The 21145-nt window shown below is 38.6% G+C and overlaps 1 protein-coding gene across 1 annotated transcript in view; it reads right to left on the reverse strand.

Moving 5' to 3' along the window:
* CACNA1C (calcium voltage-gated channel subunit alpha1 C) overlaps nucleotides 1–21145 on the reverse strand; it is a 463683-nt gene that overhangs the window by 371692 nt on the left and 70846 nt on the right. The gene's annotated exons all lie outside the window — the stretch shown is intronic.

Consider the following 21145-nt stretch of genomic DNA (forward strand, 5'->3'; position numbering starts at 1 on the left):
CTACTCTGCCCATTTTTAAAATCCCACGTTTCCATTCTTAAGTTCACAAATCTCTCTTAAATTGCATCATATATAGACATAAACAAAAGCAGCTGTATTCTTCTTTTCTGGACTTAATAGCAATGTATATCCAGGAGTTTACCAAGAATACAGATTTTGACATTCCAGACCAAAGACAACAATATTCAGACTACTGAATTTCAATCACAACCACAGTATGAAAGCTCCACCATGCCAATGTGAAGCTGGAGAAAAAATCAAAGTGATAATAAATTCCCATTCGATATACTAACAGTAGAAATCTGTAAACATGGGAAGAGAAAGGGAAGTTCACTGATTCCCACAAGCAACCCTCTTATGTCAAAGTATGTGGCATAATTACTCTGTGATAGTCATTATTTTATTGCACTGAAGCCCAGCTACCACATTGTTTTATCGGTAAATCCTACAACTTAACTAACATCTTCATAAGGATTTCACAAATTTTTCCAAGCTGCTTTATGCAAAGAAAACAAAAATACTTGTGTTGTTGGCAAACATATTTTCTCTCCTTACAGTGGTGCAATATGAAGCCTATGGAAAATAAGACAAACGTAAACAATGTGTAAGGAAGAACAAGGTAAGGAAGAACAAGGTGTTCTTCCTTATCCTGACACAAACTAGAAGTTGCCCCTGGTCAATCAACTAATTTAATTAACATAGCTGGAATAGTGTCAAGCCTGTCAAGGAGTCAGACACACTCACACATGTTCTCTGCCAGCTGTGTAGCTCTTCCAAATGACTTGCCATGCATGAAGAAAAGATGGACGAGCCTTTCTGCCTTAATCCACTACCATGTGGGAACAGTTTTCAGGACAGTGACTTACTACAATGACTGAAGTTGAATTACTATATATTTTTTATTTGATTTGAATAACTGCATCTAGCAGAAACCTCTCCTTCTGTCCTGATCCTACATCAACATTTTATACCATGTAAGTTTGTAACAACAAATCTCACTATATCTAAGACTTCTAGGATTTTTCTTTCAGGAACTGGATGCAGAATTTATAATGTTCATATTCCATTAGCTTAAGAGATAATGAGAGAAGGCAGAACTGTGAGGGCCGCACAACAGGTATGCAGCTCGCCTCAATGTCTTTATTCAAATTTGCCAGTTGGAAAGTATTTTTTCTTAATATCAGGCTTGTTCACTAGTTTTGAACAAAGTTATCATAACCTGTAGCTCACAAGGAACCATGCTTCTTCCAATCTGAAATTACTCTGTATCTATAAAATATCTGATGGTAACCAGAAACTACTGTCTTCTTGCCTGTTGCTTCTTATCTCCATACAGACCACTTTTCTTACTCATTTATTTTAATTCTAGCATGAAAAAATTTTTAACTCTTAACAAATAAAAAAACCCAAAAAGATAATAAATGCATAACTCTTTGTTCACAGTCTGAAAACAGTCCCTCACAAATTAATCCCCAAATACCATAGTTATATTCACAATTCTTGGAGCTTAAATCAGTTCAAGTTATGACTCTCTTCTCCTCCTTTTTTGATAATTTTCCACAGCTAAAGAAGGTGAAAATGCTATATAAAGTCACATTCTTAAATACGGAAATTTGGTATGATAAATACCATTTGCTTTGAGTCAGCTCTTGTTACGTGTATGAACTCACTCAGATCTCAGATTGCGATGATATAAACAAGGTCTGTTCACGTTCAGGACAAGGAACAGAGCATCTGGAGGAAACCATTTGAGCTAGACAGGCTCGCTTCTTCCAAGCAAGGAACAGGAATCAACTTTTATTCTTAGTAGTGTCCAGCACAACAGGGTCTGGTCTACCTCTAAGGCTCCCAGCAGCTTGAATTCATTAAATAATGGTACTGCAAGACAATGACGCAGATGGGACAGATCAATCTGACAGCTACACTGTGCTGCTAATACAAAGACCGACTGCCACTCAATTGTCATTGCATTATGTGGCTGTGTTGCTCGAGATAGCAAAACTAAAAAGACAGCTTCACCCAGGCCTCTACTGAAGGCATTTTCATAAAGATGCACAGAATGCTTCTAGAGTCAGTCCCAGCCTACTGAAATTCAGCCTACTCCTCCAGATCTGAAACCCATAGCAGAAGTGGGTAGCTACTCTTCTGCTTCCTCCTAGACAACAATGACCACAAACTTGATTGTTCTCAGCTTTCACAAAGGCACATGCAGACATGAAACAGCAAGCATGATCAGAACAGGTATCCTGGCAGCTGAACCAAAAACCTAGGTATCAGTAATGGAAAGGATATAGCATTTCAGAGAGCATCAATATCACTTAAAAACAAGGGACTTGTTCACATTTAGAGGTAACAATTCAAAAAGCAGTATTTATGCACCTTGCCTTATTTGATACAGTTCTATGTTGTTTAAAAAATAGTTCAGATGAATACTGTCAAATGCTGCTTCCTTAATGTTTCCAGTAAGATACTTTCAGAAAAACAAAAACACAGAATTTACTTTGCTAGTGATTATCTCTCTAAAGGTACAATTTAGAGAGAAAAAAGAAAAATATTTCCTATTGCAGTTTTAAATTTGTTTTTTAAAAAACAGTTAGCAGTGCTTATACTCAGAGCCTTCTCACATAAGTACTATTCACTTAATTTAGGTAATGTGTTGTTTCGGGATTTATTTGTGCTGGTTGAATTAGGAATATCAGTTTGAATCATTTAGTAGAAAGTTATTCTCAAGTATTGACAATGGCTGGAAGTGTCAATCTGCCTGGGGGTAGCAAGGCCCTAAAGAGGGATCTGGACAGGCTGGATAGCTGGGCTGAAGCCAATGGGATGAGGTTCAACAAGTCCAAGAGCTGGGTCCTGCATTTTGTCCACAACAAACCCAGGCAATGCTACAGGCTTAGGGCAAAGTGGCTGGAAGGTTCTGTGGAGGAAATGGACCTGGGGGTATTGGTTGATGCTCAGCTGAACGTGAGCCAGCAGTGTGCCTAGGTGGCCAAAAGACAATGGCATCTTGGCTTATATCAGAAATAGTGTTGCTACGTTGTTGTAGGCGTAGGGAAGAAATTGCCCCCTCTACTCAGCGCTGGTGAGGCCACACCTCAAGTACTGTGTTCAGTTTTGGGCCCCTCACTGCAAAGCAAGACATTGAGGCCCTGGAGTGTGTCCAGAGACGGGCAACAAAGATGGTGAAGGTTCTGGAGCACAAGTTTTATGAGGAAAAGCTGAGGAGGCTGGGATTGTTCAGTCTGGAGAAGAGGAGGCTCAGGGGAGACGTTATTACTCTCTATAACTACCTGAAGGGAGGCTGTAGTGAGCTGGGAGTTGGCCTCTTCTCTTGTGTAACTATAGGACGAAAGGGAATGGCTTCAAGTTCCGGGGGAAATTCAGACTGGATGTTAGGAAGTACTTCTCCAAAAGAGTGCTCAGGCATTGGAATGGGCTGCTAAGGGAGGTGGTGGTGTCACTGATCCTGGAAGTATTCAAGGATTGTTTAGACATTGTGTTGAGGAACACAGTTTAGTGAAAACAACTGGTGATAGGTGACCAGTTGGACTGATGATTTTTGTCAGTGCTTTCCAACCTTGGTGATTCTATGATTTTTATAACTATTTTATAACTCCTCTGTTCTATGCACTACTGACGTCTTCTAAAAAATATATAATTAGTGTTCCTATTAGGACTGAAATATCACCATATTAAATATTAAAATGACAAAGGCACTGTCACGATACATACGCTTACAATCTACAAGTGCAGAATACTATAATACTTCACAGATGATACTTCTCTGGGCTCTGTGATACTCTCTTGATGTCATTAAAATTGTTTTCAGGCAGAAATAATGGTTGAACAAGTGTTGACGTGTGCCTTAAACCAAGGTATCCAACCCAAATGCTTGAAGTGGAAGCATGCATGGTAAAACAATTATCATATCACTTATTTTCTTACACTGAATGACTTTTTTTTCACCTCTTTAAGTGCCAGTTTTATACTTAGGAAAGCTATAAAAATGGGAGTGAAATAACAAAAAAGGTTCTGGTTATCTTCTTAGGTCATTAAAAAAAATTAGCTTCATCCACACCTTCATATAGGAACTGCACCTACAGTAGAGTCCAGGAAGGGGATCTGGCAAAACCATTGTAGGATCACCTTGGTCCTAAATTCCTACCTGTGTTTATGTCCTTTCTGGAATCTGAACCTGACACACAAGTTCACAGAATTTCAGATCCAGAAAGAGATTCATACTACTCACCCTATACAACTGCTGATCTATAGAAAACAGTGAAAAATTGTGTATCAAGAAGATCCAACTACAGATTATGTTAAAAACAGCAATTTTGCTTCACCTATCTGGAAATTCAAAACTGCAACTCTAAGTCTTGCTAAATTGCTTTAACACCTTTAGTAGCAACCAGTAGTGGTCTACAAAAGAAACCTTACCAACAAAAGATAAATTTAACAGCAGATGTCAATAAAACTCTGAAAACAAAACGGAAGGATGTGTATAAAGTGAAGGGTCTCAATTTGAAATGCATTGCATGAAATCTAATGGCATCTGGGTGATATATTAGTGTGCTTGAAAAACAAAGCAGAACAAACCAAAAAACTTTTAGCTTCTTTTTATTGGCTTTCAGAGTAATTTTGCTGAACTGTCTTCCTAGAGAACATGAGAAATGACAAAAACAATGCAAAACACAGTGGTATATTTCCCAGCATGAAGAGTCAGCATTCAGACCTTCAATTCAGACAACAGCAGGGACTGACCTACATGTCACAGAGCCCATCCTAGGCTAGTAGTTGAGCCCGAATAAATTCACTTTCATTATTAATATGCAGTGAATGCAGATACCTCAAAATTTACAGACTGGTTATTACATACCCTGATTTGAATGGGATACAGCATATCCTCTGTACAATTGGTTAACCAGTTCTTGCACCCATGCTGCCTAACTTACTTGCAGGTACCACTAATAGAATTCTATTTAAATAAACAGAAAAGATTAAGAAAAAAAGAAAGAAAAAAAACCCAACAATTTTTACTATCCATTTGAAATTTAACACCATTCCGAAACTTTAAGGCACTGAAGCATCAGCAGTTGAACAGCACAGTCTTATATTCCTAGGCCACCTTGGAAAATGTCAGACTGGTGCTGTGCTTCTTTTTTGTAGAGAGGCTAAAAGGGAGCAGATACCTTGCCAAAATGCATAGAAAACCCCTATGCAATTACAGCTGGCATTTGTTGATGTGTCCAAATAATAAGCTTAGCTTGTTCCTGTAAGCTGTCTTCTAAGAAAGTTTCCCAGTTAAGAACTTTATTGGAAAGACTGAGGATTCTTTTCAGGTGAGGTATCTGAGGCCTTTCAGAGATCCATTTTTCTGATATCTGGGACATTTATATCTGGACTCAAATTTGCTAGGGAATTGATGAAAATAGGGTTGATATCTAGACCATGCTGTTAGGTTTATTTTCCTTGGAGAGAGGCTGAAATGTCTTGGGCCCTGCCATCTCCTTTATAGTCCTTGTGTGTGACTCTCCACTGAAAACTCCTTGAAATAAAGCTACTGAAGGACATTGTGAATAGGAAAAAGTGTCACAAGTCTGTTGTCAAGTCATCAGCTTCTTTGTGACACTACTGTGCCAAGATTCTAGTGCAGGATTCATGGTGTCGTTTCAGATTTCCAAGTTCTCTTGCTTAAACTCAGTGTAAAAACAAAACTAGATTTCAAAAGACGTCCTGAATAGAGGGCTGTATCGCCAGCAAACCAATGTCATAATATCATTTACCTCTTCCTCCCTCAGATTCTATCTGAGATTACCTTTTCAGCTTAGTATCACTCTTCTAACTCTCTGAATCACTCTGAGATGAGAGAAATTTTGCTGAATACTTCCACAGCGACTGTAGCGTCAGCAATGAAGACTTTATGACAGGAAGACTTTTGGAGGGCACTTCCAGCTCCAAAGCTTTGGACAATCCGGCTTCTTGAAAGATTCAGGAAAAGCATGTGATTTAATTTTGCCAATCGCAAGGCCACCTTAAATATATATGTACAGCTTTACTTCACAGCAGGAATCGCTGGTGCTTTGGGCTTACAAGCCACAGCTGTAACGACAAGTGTAAATAACACACCTATAAGAGGGGACTGAAGTGATGGTCTTGGAAAGAGTTCTCACATGAGAAAGAAGAAAGTTCTCTATGAATAGTTTTCCCAGCCACATTCAGCTTTGATTTCCCAAATTTGTACAGGTCCAAGTACAATCTATGTGAAGCCAAAGCCTGTCACCAAAAAATGACCCGACCCATCTGACACAGAAATGCATTTTCAAATGTCTACCTGCGTTTGACTTCTCTTATGTTAACATCTCAAGGTAAAACGACAGTCTTGAATCTTTCTCCTTTCATAGATTCAATTACAACAACAAGTCATAAATCTATAGCTTCACTTATAGTTGCTTTTTTTAAAACAAAGTTCACTAAAAGGCAAAGACAACTGACCTTAAAGAACAGTTTCAGCATTACAAGACCAGGGTATTCATAATAATTAATTGACCACTTTTCTTTCCTTCCTCTCCAAACCAGCAGATGTTTGAACATGAAAACATAAACCAGCAAGAAAATATCTTCGCTTTTTCTGGATTTTGAATTCCAAAGTTCTGACTTTCAGGCTTTTTCTTTCCCTGAACTTTTCCCTGAACAAGGCTTCATCTAACCCACTATGATGCCTCCAAGAGTGACCATAATCAAATGCCAAAGGAAGATTGGTTACAGGAGAGGCATGTACTTCTGTCATGCACTCTCCCAGTCTTTAATTATTTTCAGCTTAGGGAATTTCCTGAGTCTGAAGCAGTTTATCAACTTATTAACCCCCAATGGAACTATCTTCAAAGTTTTTGTTCCCCTCTCCCCTGAGTTCATTTAAACTTTCCGTATTTTTATACGAGTCATACTTCATACTAAACCTCTTGATTGTTCATGAAGTAAATGTCAGAGGGGAATGGTACGAAGAATGAATCATTTCTTACTCCTGACTCAACTTTTGAATGAGAATGCTATTTTTCTGTGAGGTTATTGGGAATAGGAGGTAACTGCTTCCCCTTGCACAAGTCAGGCAGTTCCCAAGTGCAAAGAATAATTATAATAAGCCAGCAAAACAAAAAGCTTTCTTGTAAGTCATAGAAGTGTGCTGGTCATTTGCCATCTTTAAAGTGTATAGACTTATATATGATTCACTGAAAAAAGTAGCATGAGAAATGAACTTTTGTTCACTGAAAAAAAACCAAAACAAACAAAAAAACCCCACTGAGGAGCAATAAAAATTCTACCAAGAACTCAAGTCAACTTTTCAGTATCACAGCCTAAGCTTATTTGACGTATTTTCTGTTTTCACAGGATCAGACCATGAAAAAAAATAATGTTATCAGAACTGTCTTATCTGTTTTATCTGTATAGCACGGTCTATACAAGTACAGATGAAGTTGGAGCCAAAGTTTTTCAAGAAAACAGTGAGACAATGAAAAGATTTTAACTTTTAAGCAAATAAAATCCCTGTAAGGATACAGCGCTTTTGCTTTCCTCCTTCCTCCCTCTCCCTGTTCTAGCACTCCATGATGGAAGCAAAGACAAGTATTAATCACTATATGACATCAATGCAAAATTGTCCCTGAGAGTCTGGCATCATGCCCAGGTTTTTACTCACTCCACGACAAGTGGTGTTCTCTTCAGCTAGAATTTATCCAGCCTCATCAATAAATACCTCGAGCATGGTCATTTGATGGACATAATGAGACTAGATTCCAAAACATTCAAGACTGAGTACAGTATTTCACTATTATAAAAAATGTGGCAAATATCCCTAAGCAGGAGCAAATCCTTCTTCTGACATTAAATGCCCGAACAAGTTCTTGTACTACCCTTGTTGGCCAGACATAACAAGAAGGCTTTCTAAAATGTGTTGCTTTGTTTTATTTTTCCCCTGTACATAACTCTGTTAGCCATTTTCCCCTTGGTGGTTTGTTTTACAGTCACCACTTTTCTCACTCGTGCATGATGAGGGAGAATATATTCTCATCTGCCTGTTAGGAAACCAGATCTGGATTTGTTTACATGCATTATTTCTTGCTTTTCTGATCCAGACCAGATTATCTAAAATTACAGTTTTTAAATATGGCAAGAGAGTACCACACACTCAATGCCACAATCAGTCTCTCTTGCTCTCTAGTCCAATTAAAATGCATTTACTGATAACAGAACAGAATAGCTACAGAATTATTTCTGTATAATGTGGTGCTCCAGCAGGTGAGACAGAAGATGCAGATACATGCCAGGCACATCCAAACACTGAAAGAAACATGTTTGCAAGCTGTTTAAATGAGACTAGCTTAGCAAGTGAGATCAGTTTGAATGAGAGAAGTGGAAAGTATTGAACAGTGTGTTTCAGCGTGGTCAAAAACAAAGGCACATGTCTGGGATCAGAGAAAGTAGGCCCAACTCATCAAACTGTCATTGCATATTGCATAGCAACAGTTGGTCAGGGTGGCTTCCAGGTCACAAACAAGGTCAGCTGATCACAAGCATTTAGGCAAAGGGTTTGGGCAAGATGGCTTATAAGATTCTAGGATGTCCAAGAAGAAACGGTGAACCAGAAAAGAATTATCTGCTTTCTATGCCATGCTAGAGAGAGCATTAGTGAGAACGTGATCTAATGTCCCTCCTTCACAAACAGAATACACATCAGGAGATTCAGATGAGTATCTTCATAAGGGTTAAAAAAAAAAAAGCAAAAACAACAAAACACCACACAAGAATCACCAGCAGAAAATATTGAAAATATAGAAAAGATTTTAGTCCTTATCATAAAGATAATTAAGATATGTTTCAAGCATAATCTGTCAGAACAGTCATGGAGTTCAGAAAGATGCTTTCATTCTTGGTGCAAATCTGTAGTAGTAGTAGGACAACGTATGGAGGGATTCAAAAACTAACTCTCACTTTACATTGTTATTCCTAAGCAGTTTTAAACTAGAACTGAGGTTGTCTTTATAAGTATCTTTTCATTAAAGATGAATTACTGAAGATAATGCATGAAATTACACTATCAGTAGAAAGCAAGACTAAAGCTGATCACCATTTCCCACTTATAATCCATTCTGTGGAGTTTGGCTCCGAATTTGAGTTTCTGCTCACCTCTGAATCCTGCAGTGGTTTAGTTCATTTGGTCTCTCCCAGTTCCCACAGGGTCAGACATACTTTCAAGAGGTCACAGGCCACCTTATTTTAGGCAGTTCAATGAAAGATGAATCATTTTCAGTTCCCTATAGATTTTCGTGCTTTCAAAAGGCCAAAGGCTCTGCTGAGCCCAGTTTCCCTTCTGAGCTGGAATGGTAAAGGCACATCAGTTTCTGTAGCCAGAGGCAGACAGAGCACAATGTGGTTATCACTGGAATTAGCTGCGTCCAGCCCTCCGTTCCTCTGACTAAATGCACATATGTAGATGCATCGATTAGCAGCAATTTTCAACACATTCCTAATCAAAGCTTAAAACAGTCACCGCCAAGAGCCAGCAGTCAAAGGCCTTACCTGCTCTATCACTGTGTCTAAAGCTGAACAGCCTCCTCTCCTACCAGGCTGTCAGGCAGACCTGCCACCCATCCAGGCAGACAGAAGGGAAGGTGCAAGGAAGAGGAAGAGGCAGAGGCACCCCTCCTACACACACAGCTGCTGCTGTGTCTGCACGCAGAGACAAGGAGAAGCCTCCAGACTAGTGCCTGCTACCCGGAGTGTCTGTGTCAGTGTGAGCACGTACTTTTGTTAGAGATGGGGAATGACAGCGACAAGGTATACCCTTACAACTGCTCAGGTTCTTAGTGCTATGAACTCAGAAGCTCAGGCCCAAAGGCAGATCTCAGAAGTGGGATGGAGCAGTCCCAACACAGGCAGAACCATGCTCTTCTAACTTCAACATAGTAGCTCAACGGAGGCTTTTTACAAGGCATGCCGATGAGCTAGCGATTCAAAAATCCATCTTTGTAAATTAGTATATTTTGAAGAAAAGAAAGAAATATTTAAGTTGTTATAGTTCATCACCTGATGAAACTTTTATTTGTATTCTATTCAAAGAATTATAGAACGGCTTGGGTTGGAAGGGACCTTGAAGATCATCAAGATCCAACCCTCCTGCCACAGGCAGCATTGCCAGCTGCTAGTTCAGGTACTAGATCAGATTGCCCAGGGCCCCATCCAACCTGGCCTTGAACATCTCCAGGGATGGAGCACCCACAACCTCTCTGGGCAGCCTCTTCCAGATCTCACCAATGTCTCAGTAAAGAACTTGCCCCTAACATCTAATCTAAATCTTCTTTCACTTAGTTTAAAACCATTCCCCCTTGTCCTATCACTATCTACCTGTGTAAAAAGTTGATTTCCCTCCTGTTTATAAACTCCCATTAAATTCTGGAAGGTCACAATGAGCTCTCCTTGTCACTTTTTCTTTTCCAGGCTGAACAAGCCCAGTTCCTTCAGCCTATCTTCACAGGAGAGGTGCTCCAGCCCTTGGATCATCCTCACAGCCTTCCTCTGGACTGTTTCCAAAAGCTCCACATTCTTCACGTTTTGGGGATCCCAGACTTGGACACAGTACTCCAGCTGGGGCCTCGCAAGGGCAGAATAGAGGGGGATGACAACCTCCTTTGCCCTTATAGCCACCCCTTTTGATGCTGCCCAGGATACTGCTGGCCTTCCACGTTGCAAGTACAATTGAACAACATCAGCAGGCACATGGGCTGGAAGACATGTCAGTTCAGGATTGAATGGTGGAGGGGTAGAATGAACAATAAAAGACACCAAGTCTTTTAAACACACACTTTTCAGTTAGTGCCAGAGCCCAGCAACATCACTTGCCTGCTATGGAAAATGTCTTACGTAAATGAGATGAACAGAGTAGGGAAGCACACAGTAGCAGCTTGAATACAAACTGAACTCTCTTCCTTTGAAAGAAGGATCAATATCTTTGTGGTAATCTTTTACATTACTTTAATATGAAACTAAAAGCAAACATTTCCAAAAGGAGCTGTCAGCCACACCTGAATTTATTTCTAGAGATATTTATCAGAACTCTTTCCATAGTTGCATCAATGCTTACTTCTCTCAAATACTGCATTACATTTTCCTTAGATGAGCTCCTGCTCTTAAAACCTTTAAATTGCTTGTCCCTCGCACAAGGCCACACCCCTGCTATCAGCATGCTCAGAACGTTGCAGAACTAAACCTTCTGGGAGTTACAAATACTTTTCAGCAGCATTCCCCCCTCTTCTTCATTCACTCCATAATACTTCAGTATGGAAAGATCATCTGAATGATTCAAACACATTCTCATATTTCACTGCCTCTGAAAGGCTAAAATATTCAACTTGGCTTCATCTGGTTCTTCCTTTTTCCCTATGGGCTGTCAAATACATACAGCAGTCTGATACTTCAAACTGAAAACAAAACAGAAGCAGTGCTGGTTTTATCATAGGAATAATAAAACATGGAGACAAAATATATCTGATGCTAATATTCATACCTTAGGTTTTTTCTTCCTTTTTTAAAAAAAAGGAATGTGTTAGATGTTTGAGTTGAGTAAACAAAAGGTAATGCTGAAGCTCAGACTTCTATAAACAACAATATATTTATTCCAGGATGAAATTATCACACTCCTGAGACTGATGAAAGTTGTTTTACTGTCAAATCAGAAGTAACATTAAATAAGAGCTATAAAAATGTCAGTGACTTGATTCACAGCTAAGAAAATTGATTTCAGGTTGGATAAAGGAAGAATAAATCATACTTAATTGTTTACAAAACTTACAAGTTAGTTGTCTTAAAGGAGATGTATCAGTTTCTTGCTGATATAATCATAGAATCACCAAGGTTGGAAAATACCTCCAAGATCACCCACAACTAATATTATCCTATTACCTGAGTAGCACATCTAAATGTTTTTTTACCTCCTCCAGGGACAGTGACCTTCCTGGGCAGACTGCGCCAACACCTCACCACACTTTTGGGGAATAGATTTTACTCAATATCTGTACAGCAGCTGCACATCCAGCCCAGGATATCTACATCCACATGCCAACTGTTATCAGCTGTTCTCCCTACTTTGACATCAAGTGCTGGGCTTGACAGAAAACATCAAGTGATAGAGTACTGCCCAGTTTCTGCAGTTGCAAACGATTACTCAGTATTTGCATAAGCTGATGCTTAGTTAGCTGCTAGGGCTCAGGAGGCATCTGAGGCATTTGATAGAAGTCAAGAACCTGTTTTCTTTCATTTTGTTGCAAGGTCACTACTGACTTTGAAGAGCACAGGCAGCTGAATTCCTTATTGTACAGAAAAGTTATCCTTAATAGATTAATGCCTCAATATATCTGTCAATTCAGTGCTAAAAATTGTATGTATTTGAGATCTTAGTTTGTCATTGTTATGATTCAATGTTAACAGCTAAAAGAGGTGAATAGGTGCTGCTCATTCTCTATTCTTTCTGTTTTATCTTGCAGTCTTTCATCTCACCCAGCTACTCCTGAAGGGCATTAGTGTGTCTTTTATTCAGATACAGACATTATCTTGATGACTATAATGAGGTGAACCTTTCTGTTTGTTTGTTTAAATACAAGTTCAGATTGTGAAACAATTATTCAAATAGATCTTAATACTTTTGTGCTTTGTAATCTCATTTAAACCGGGGTTTTTGTTTTAAATTTACTGTAACAAACAAGGCCACACAAGGATATCACTACCACAAGTGGTTGTCAATGAATAAAAATCACAATAAAATAATTCATAAGTTCCAATTTTGTGGAAGATAATATCATAGAAATAATACATTTATAAATGTCCATATGTATGGGAATTGTTGAATCACAGCCTGAACCACTGACTGATCAGCTGAGGTGAGCACTGAGTCAGCTGCAGGAGCACAGGTGAAGGCAATGCACTGTGTGACTGGGAGGGGTGGAGTCTGGCTCCAGTTCTCCCAGACCCCATTAAGGGCTGACCACCACTGGTCACTTACAAGGAGTAATAGTAATAAATTTGCCTAATCTGTTACTAACTAGAAAAAACATTTCAACATAGAAGATGAGGATAATCATATGCAAAAAATGATTGTGTCAGTTTTTAATTATTAATTTTACAAGCGGTGCACAATACCAAGTCTGCATAAAAGGAAGAATTCCAAGACCTCAGACTTTCCATCAGTGTAAGCTTATCAGGATGGCCTAAAAAACAGTTGCCAATATAGCTAGCTGGGGAACCATGTACATGCCTCTTTTAGAAAGCTTATATTATGGGAGTCAGAATCTACTTCTGCTATTGTCAAATTTAGTACATGTACCTAAAGGTGTTGACACCCCTGTTGCAGAGGTTGAAAAACAATGGTTAGAAGTGCTATCAGCAACCATAGGAGGGTAAAAGTTTTCAAGGAGCAGGTTTGCTCCTTCTGTCAGAGGGTTCTGCATGAGAGCCCAAGATTTGCACATGTAAGATCAGTATGAGCAGCAAGACAACAATTGCTGTCATTCATGCTTAAGAGTTTACAGGTATAAATTAAGTAGTTCAGCCAAGTAAATTGATGGCCCAGCTCCATTAGCCTGTGTTTTGGTGCCACACAACTCACTAAGGATATCTTATGGAGAATCTGCTGTGTCAGCTTCCCAGCATCTGCCAGAAATGCAACATACTGAAGAGATGTTAATGAACATTTTCCTGCCACTTACTGGAAGTCTTCCCCTAACTGGTGAATGTTCAGCATTAAATTAGTAACAGAAAAAACAGCATTAATAAGTACAGGCTCCTCACAATTAGAATAATGAGCAGAAAATAATCTGTTTCATTAGTTGTAAACAAACTCATTTCTAAAATCATCCAGCAATTCTCAATCATGAAATTCAAGGATAGTCTTAGCTTGCTTTGAACTACCAGCTGTCTATCATTCAGCCAAAGGAACTGAAGAGCTGCTGTGACACTTGAATCCTCTGGTTTTAGGATTTAGAAGACAGAGGTAAGAATAGGAATTCTTCCTAAGAGGAAGAGTCAGTCAAAACTTCAACAGACATGCAAAACAATTTCTTCCCTTCTGGCAGTTCTGCCCCTTGGCAAGCAGTACATCCATTCTTTTATTTCTAAGGCAGTTATAAAAAGTTCTTGGGCTTTTTTCTAGTTTACACAAATCCAGGGAGTATTGTCTTTAAAGTCAACGATTTTGTAGATGTCAGCTAAGTCTGAGGTTCCAACAGTTGTTTGTTAATAGAAAACAATAAATTAGTGGATGGATTTAAGTATGCAGACTCCAGTGAGGTCAATGGGATGTTTGCTTCAATAAGAAAAAACTGTGGTATATTACAAATGACACATGAAGGAATCTAAATATCCTATATAAAACTACTGAATTTCTAGGTAGAGGTGCTTGTTCCCAATATAATTCATAGGATACTGACAAACTCATAAAAAGCAGTCTAACCACCCATGGACTCACAGTGGGACAATGATACTTTCACCAAAAAGACAACACAAGTAGTACCTGCCACTTTGGAAATGACCACTGTTTTTAGAAGACTGTTACTTTTGCAAAGACAGAAATTAAACCAGGGTGAAAACAGCACTTAAAATCTCTTATTTGGCCTACTTCCACATTTTTCCTATCATTCTTCAACAGCACAACAAAAAGAGCATCCCACAGTGAACATGAGGTTTATAAACAGAAATAATCACCACCTGAAAAAAAAAATTGAACATATACTCAGTAAGTCAGAGATTTAGAAAGCTTTCACAAAGAAATCATAGAAATAAATGAAAAATAGTAACCAGGACTGTCTAAAGAAATGGCATAAATCACTGTTTGGACTAAACCAATAAACTTGTCATCAATGAGAACCAAAGTATACCGTAACAACTTTGAAATACCTTACATCAGTACACACAATCTTTTTCAAGCAAGTATTTTGATGGGTTTGGACCAGTTTGCAAAACAGAACACTTCCTCCACAACTACTCTTTCAGATTCCTACTGTAAGTGAATAGGAGTATCTATTTCTAACAATCTTGTCACTGTCTGTACAAAGGTCCTTCCTCTGCAGCATCTCTAAACTAGGACAGCCCTCCCTGAATAGTCAGATTTTGCCTCAAAGGCATGTATTTCTCTTTCAAATACTATCCGGAACCTAGTTTTTGCCTTGGTATGTATTTCTCAATCCTTCTCTCCTTACTACCTCATGTGCTGCATAACTTGAATTGATTTTATAACATTACAGTATTATATATATATTATTATTTAATCCTGAAAGCCTATTATGCCCCTTTTCAATATCTCACTGATTCAGTGAGCCACTTTTACATCTTAATATGAAAGATAATAATGGAGCTGATCTCCAGCACTACTTCTGTAAAGACTACCCAACACCTTAAATTATTAAGGTACAGTTTTCAGCTGTTTTTAATTGTGTTAGACTCAACAGTTAATACAACCATTTTCCAGTCTGATTTCTGCCTCTGGCTGAATATTTGTGCAATATTTCAGCCAAAACAGTTGAACAATATCCATTGTTTTAATCCAGCCAAAAAACCCTCAACACCTATTTTCTTTAGTGACAGTATACTTTGCAATAACGTCATACGGACTGGCAAATTAGCAGCCTTTGTGTCAAGGCTGCATCTTTTGTGTTGTCTACCCACTAAGGTTTAGCCAGATGGGCTCTTAAAAGCTCCAGCTGCACAGGCTTTGCAGAGACTTCCTAAAACTTAACACCCAAATTGTCAGTACAAACATAAATCTGGCATCTTAAGGCTTCTGCAGACCAGAATGCATGTGTCATTTCTACGGAGCTGAGCAAGGGCTACAAAGGCTTACAAGGACTCATCTAATAAAAGTTCTTAACCAGTTGGAATCAAGGTGGAATAAAGCCAGTGCACTTCGAGCTGGGCTTGTTCACTCAGTATTTCTGCTGCTGGCACCCAGACAGCATTGGAAAGGACATGACTGACTTCAAAAGCAGGAGGACAAAGTCCGAATCGGGGATGGAGTTAGAGAACAATGCACTGGGAATGGAATAGGAGAAGGAGGAAAGAGATGGAAAGAGCATTGGGATTGCTTAGATACTTGGCTTATGAATTGAAAGGCATATAAGACTACTGTTAACAACAGAAACAGTCAGGAATCCAAAGCTGAGGATAGAACTGAGACCTATGAGTAATGGATGAATCTTCCATGGAGGGGAGATCAGAGCTGGAAGCACATAGGAAAAGAAAGGAGCAAAAAGGGACAGGTCTGATGGAAGATTGACCAGGATGAGGAAAATCACTTGGCAAAGCAAACATAAGGAATTTTAAAAAGGAACATTAAAGAAAAAGGGACACCAATACGAGTGACAGAACAGATCAAGAGGTGGTAAGCACTAACAAACACAAGCTGGGTAAGGATTGCTGGTATAAAGAGAAGCAGGAAACTGGGAACGACAGCTTCAGCAGCAAGAGTGCTGGGCAGAACACTGGCTGGCTAATGTGAATAGCAGAAAGGTAAGAAATCTGAAGTATGGGTGGTAATAATTCAATGCACACAATCAAGTTATGATGCAGTCCTGTACACTTCTCCACAGAAATTAAGATCTGCCTTGCACAGTGTAAAAGGAAGAAGCTGTGTCCTACCTCTTATCTATCCTCTCCAGTAAGTGGTCATGGGCTCAAAAGTGACTGTTTTTGTCTTGAAAGCCTTTTTTTAAAGCATTCCTTGTAACACTCTGTGTGATGTAAGGCACTGACTAATTACCATCACTGTGGAAGCTCTAACTCACTCACTTTACAGATGGGAAAACTGAGACCACAGATTACCCAGAGACCTAGAGTACCAGAATCAGCAGATGGGCTTGAACATCTTTCTCTCACACTCAGTGCTGATTCTTCCAACCCTGCTCTTCAGTGCTGATAGAGATGCTGAGTAATAACCTCCCCTGACAGAGATGGGAATTCTGAGGACTCTTGGAAATGTTGCACCTAAATTCCATCATATTCAGCTTCTTTAGCATCATACACATCAGCAATTCTCAGTTTTTCTTGAGTCTTCACTGATTTATTTGGAACAGACTCTTTCCTTCTCTTCATTGCAGCTCATTTCCATCCTCAGCCCCTCTCTTGTTGCTTACTCATCACTTTAGAAATCAAATAATCTCTCCCAGCTGTAGAAGCACTGGTATGAGGCCCAAGCTAGTAAACCTTTAACAGCTTATTAGCTTGTTATCCAGCCTACCCCACCCTCATCTCACCTCTTAATGTTAGTATATCTCATTTCCTCGCTGCCTGGGAGCTGTCACACAGGAGTATGATAGCAATGACAGAAGAGAACCAAAAGCTTTTGTGTAGTATTCTTTCTTATCCAGAAAAAAAAATAAACATGCTGTCTTTTCTTGACCCCTCACCCTCCTTTTCCTTTCTAACATTTTCTGACTTTACTCCAGAGAAATGGTGACAAGTGCAACTGTTCGATATGCTGGCTTCAGAATTCTCATATAGAAAAGGATAAAGTTTGCTATGCCAGTGTCCAGAAATATAATAGGTATCTAATCACATGTACATCTACTGTGTCAGTCTACTGCAAATACAAAAAGATTTAAAAAAAATTCTTTTTTTTTTTTTGGTACAGAAATCACCATCTGAACTGGATGCTACCACAGTCACCAGCTTATAAAGCAGCCATGTCTCTCTGAAAGGAAAGCCCTCTTGCATGGACTGGCACTCACACCAGCTGGCACATGCAGTGACAAACAAGCACGGATCCCATCTTCCCTTTCACAGGATCCTATTTCAGGTTTAATGAATTAGTCTCTGAAGGTGACATCCAATTAGAAGCTGACATATAAATGCAAGAGATCTCTTATCAAAATTTAACTATTGTATGACGGGATATCCTTCCTGTAATAAGGATTAGAGCTAGCCAAACAACATAAGAATTTTCTCCTGTTATTTATCCAAGGCACAAGCAACCAGCTGAGTTGCCTTCCACAGAATGTGCTGTAAACCTTGGTCTTAACCTCATTATGTTATCGCCATGCTGTGACATTGACCAGGCTTGTGCCATTTGCAATTGCCAGTAAAGTGACAGAAGCATTTTCCTCTCAGCTTCCTATCGCAGACAGTCTATAGTTTTATTCCTAAATGTACATTATCTCTGTTCTAATGCATAATTGCAGGGATAACAAGCAGAAAGCCTCCGTATCAGTTACAGCCTCTCATGCAGGCTAACTTTAATTTCCCTCCAACTAGCTCCAATTTTCCTGACTGCATCAAGAGAATACATAACTGTTCTTTGCACAGGGTCATGCATGAGCTTTCTTTACTTGTAAATTTAAGCAAAGCCTCAGCAGAGTTGATTAATACCAAAGTGATGTTGCAGCTAATACAACTCCCCTCCATTTGTACAAGTTTAATAGTTTTCCAGTCGACACATTGTAGAAGCAAAAATGTACAAACTGCTGAAGCCAATTTCAAGCTTTCGTTATTACTATATGATATTATTCTTGAAGTCAATAGCAAAAATAACTCCAGTAAGCATAAAAATGCAAGATCTGGATTTTATTATACATAAGTACATTGTGAAAATGAAAGTGCTGCCCAGTTCAACCCTAGATTTGACAGAAGTGGTTTCATAATTTATAGGAATTATTATAGAAAGTCAGACTGCAAGAAACTAGTCAGTTCATGTGTGATTTTTGTCCTAAATCAATACATAACAGTTAATCACAATTCCTCGCTAAAAGAATTATTTTTACTTTGTAGAAACTTCTGTATTTAATTTTAATGCTAATTGCTATGGCATAGCATTGAAAAAGGCTTGCACCTAAAGACAAGACTTATGAAAATGGAGACATGACCACATATATTACTGGTTTCTGTACTTACTAATGGGGCATGTAATTTTTCTGAAGTTCTGTGGAAGATACAGAATGATAAGTATGCCTTACTGTATCAGTAGCTGTTCACATCTGTGAAGTTCACAGACATCATAATTATTTATCAAAATACTATTTCATCATTGTATTTTTTTTTCACAAAGGCAAGAAATCATTCAGTTCAGAATTTCTGTCTTCTCTCACTGCCCTCTACTCAGTTCGCTTATTAAAAATGACTGTTTGAATCTTCATCTCAGACCTAAACCAAAATATTCACTGAAAAGTTGTGATGAAATCTTAGAAGAGAAATACTTGGACCCAAAGGGAAAAGCAGCAGTTTATTAAGAAAATGTTTTTCTGTCACTTTCAGACTGCATGAAAGTTACTATCCATCATATGTTTCCTGTAGATGGTTCCTTTCTGTCTCAGCAAGTTATGGATGGCTCAGGAAACCAGGGAAGTGGAAATATCTGTGGTAGGTTTATCACTACAGAACCGAATTGCAAAATGGAAATGAAATTTCTCCTGGACAGCTAGGAACATTCTGTATATGTTTGCTCAGCTTCACACTTCTGCACAGAACACACATCTGTGTGCACTATTAACTCACATGCAAGCATAGCAGACAGACTCCATTCCTGTTTCAGATTATGGAGCTCTAGACTTAATGGCTACAGAATAAATGTGATTGCAAAATGCATGTTCACAGGTCAAAAGAAAATAATGTCAAGCAGGTATACCAAATTTACAAGAAGACATTACCAACTCCAACTTCTTTCTACTCTGTTCCTTATATAGTTCGGCTATTTGAGAGTAAGGTCTCAGACTTATGAAGTTAATTCTGTCTGGAACAGCTTTCCTTTAAATCTGAGTTTCACCTCCTTCCAAAACACTGCTGGCATTTTTTTACTCTCATTTCACCCACGTGCCTCCACTTTCCCTCCCTATTGCTGATACAATCCTGTGAAGAGTTTGAGAATGTCATGAACAATAAATACAAAAATTCTGGTTCTGAGCAGAAGGAATTATCTGCAAAATACAACAATCTGAGGGGAAAAAAAAATACAAATGAAACAAAAACTAAACAGCAACAGCAACAAAAAAAAGATTGTCAGGAGAAAGTGTTGAACTGACTCCAGAAAAACCTGAAGCATAACTCAATGACTTGGATCACCCATGTTACAACCTGTCATCTACACCTTTTTCAAACCACGGGACCAAAGTTTACTGGGCAGTCAGAGCTCTGGAGTTTGATCTATAACATAGAACAGTCTTGATTCCACCAATGCAAGATCCTCCTAGGCCAGTGGATATTAAGTACTCCATTTTCCATTTTTCATCACTTTTTTCATTGAGACCCAAAGAATAAAATGTTGTTGAACCCATTTCTCAGTTTACTTCATCTCTTTAGTTCTTTGAAACAGCTAGTTAGAGAAATTAACCATGCCTCTTCATCCTCAAGGCAGTAACACTTCTAAAATCTCCTAAGCCTATAATCATGTGGTTGCTTTTTTTTTTGGTTTTGGTTTTGGTTTTAAATCCTACTCACAGCTGACATGGGTGTTTTGATGGATTGAACAAATGAGGTAAAAAAATGCCTCAGAAAACAAATTCAGAAAGCAACACAGCTCACAAACTGCATACATTTTCTAAGAACAGAACGGTTTCAGTATACCTCATTCAATTATGAAGTTGTTTGAACCTGGTGTTAGCCAGCTATCTTATCACTTAAATAAGGAAATACCCACACCCAATTAAGCTCAAGACAAATTAGACATTGTCTGACCTTTAACTCTGCTTCATTTTTCTCTTGAAACCTTGCAAGTCAGAATGTGCAATACGCAACGTACTGTCTTTTACAGCCAGAGGAATAATTAAATCTGTGATTTTATTAAAATATACCAATTTCTGAAAGGTGCCACACTGTGATGTTCTAAGTATACACACTATGGTTCATCATCATTCAACACTGTGTCAGGCTTAGCACAGAGATGGAAGCAAATGAGAAACATCAAACCACAAATTTCACCAAGCCAGTCTGTGCTTGAAATTAACTGTAATAGAATAGATAGAAAGAGAATAGATAGAAAGTTAACAATCACTTATCTCCTCCTGCTTCTGTTTTTAAACTTCTCTACAGAGTTACTATGGAAAAGCACTACACAAAGACTCCTTAAAAAAAAAAATTGTTCCAGAAAAGTCCTGAAGTTTGCAATTTGTTTTACACAACT

This window comes from Cyrtonyx montezumae, unplaced genomic scaffold (assembly GCF_038088225.1).
Source record: "Cyrtonyx montezumae isolate F1298 unplaced genomic scaffold, pur_monq_1.0 scaffold_3, whole genome shotgun sequence".
In the NCBI taxonomy this organism is placed as follows: Eukaryota; Metazoa; Chordata; class Aves; order Galliformes; family Odontophoridae; genus Cyrtonyx; species Cyrtonyx montezumae.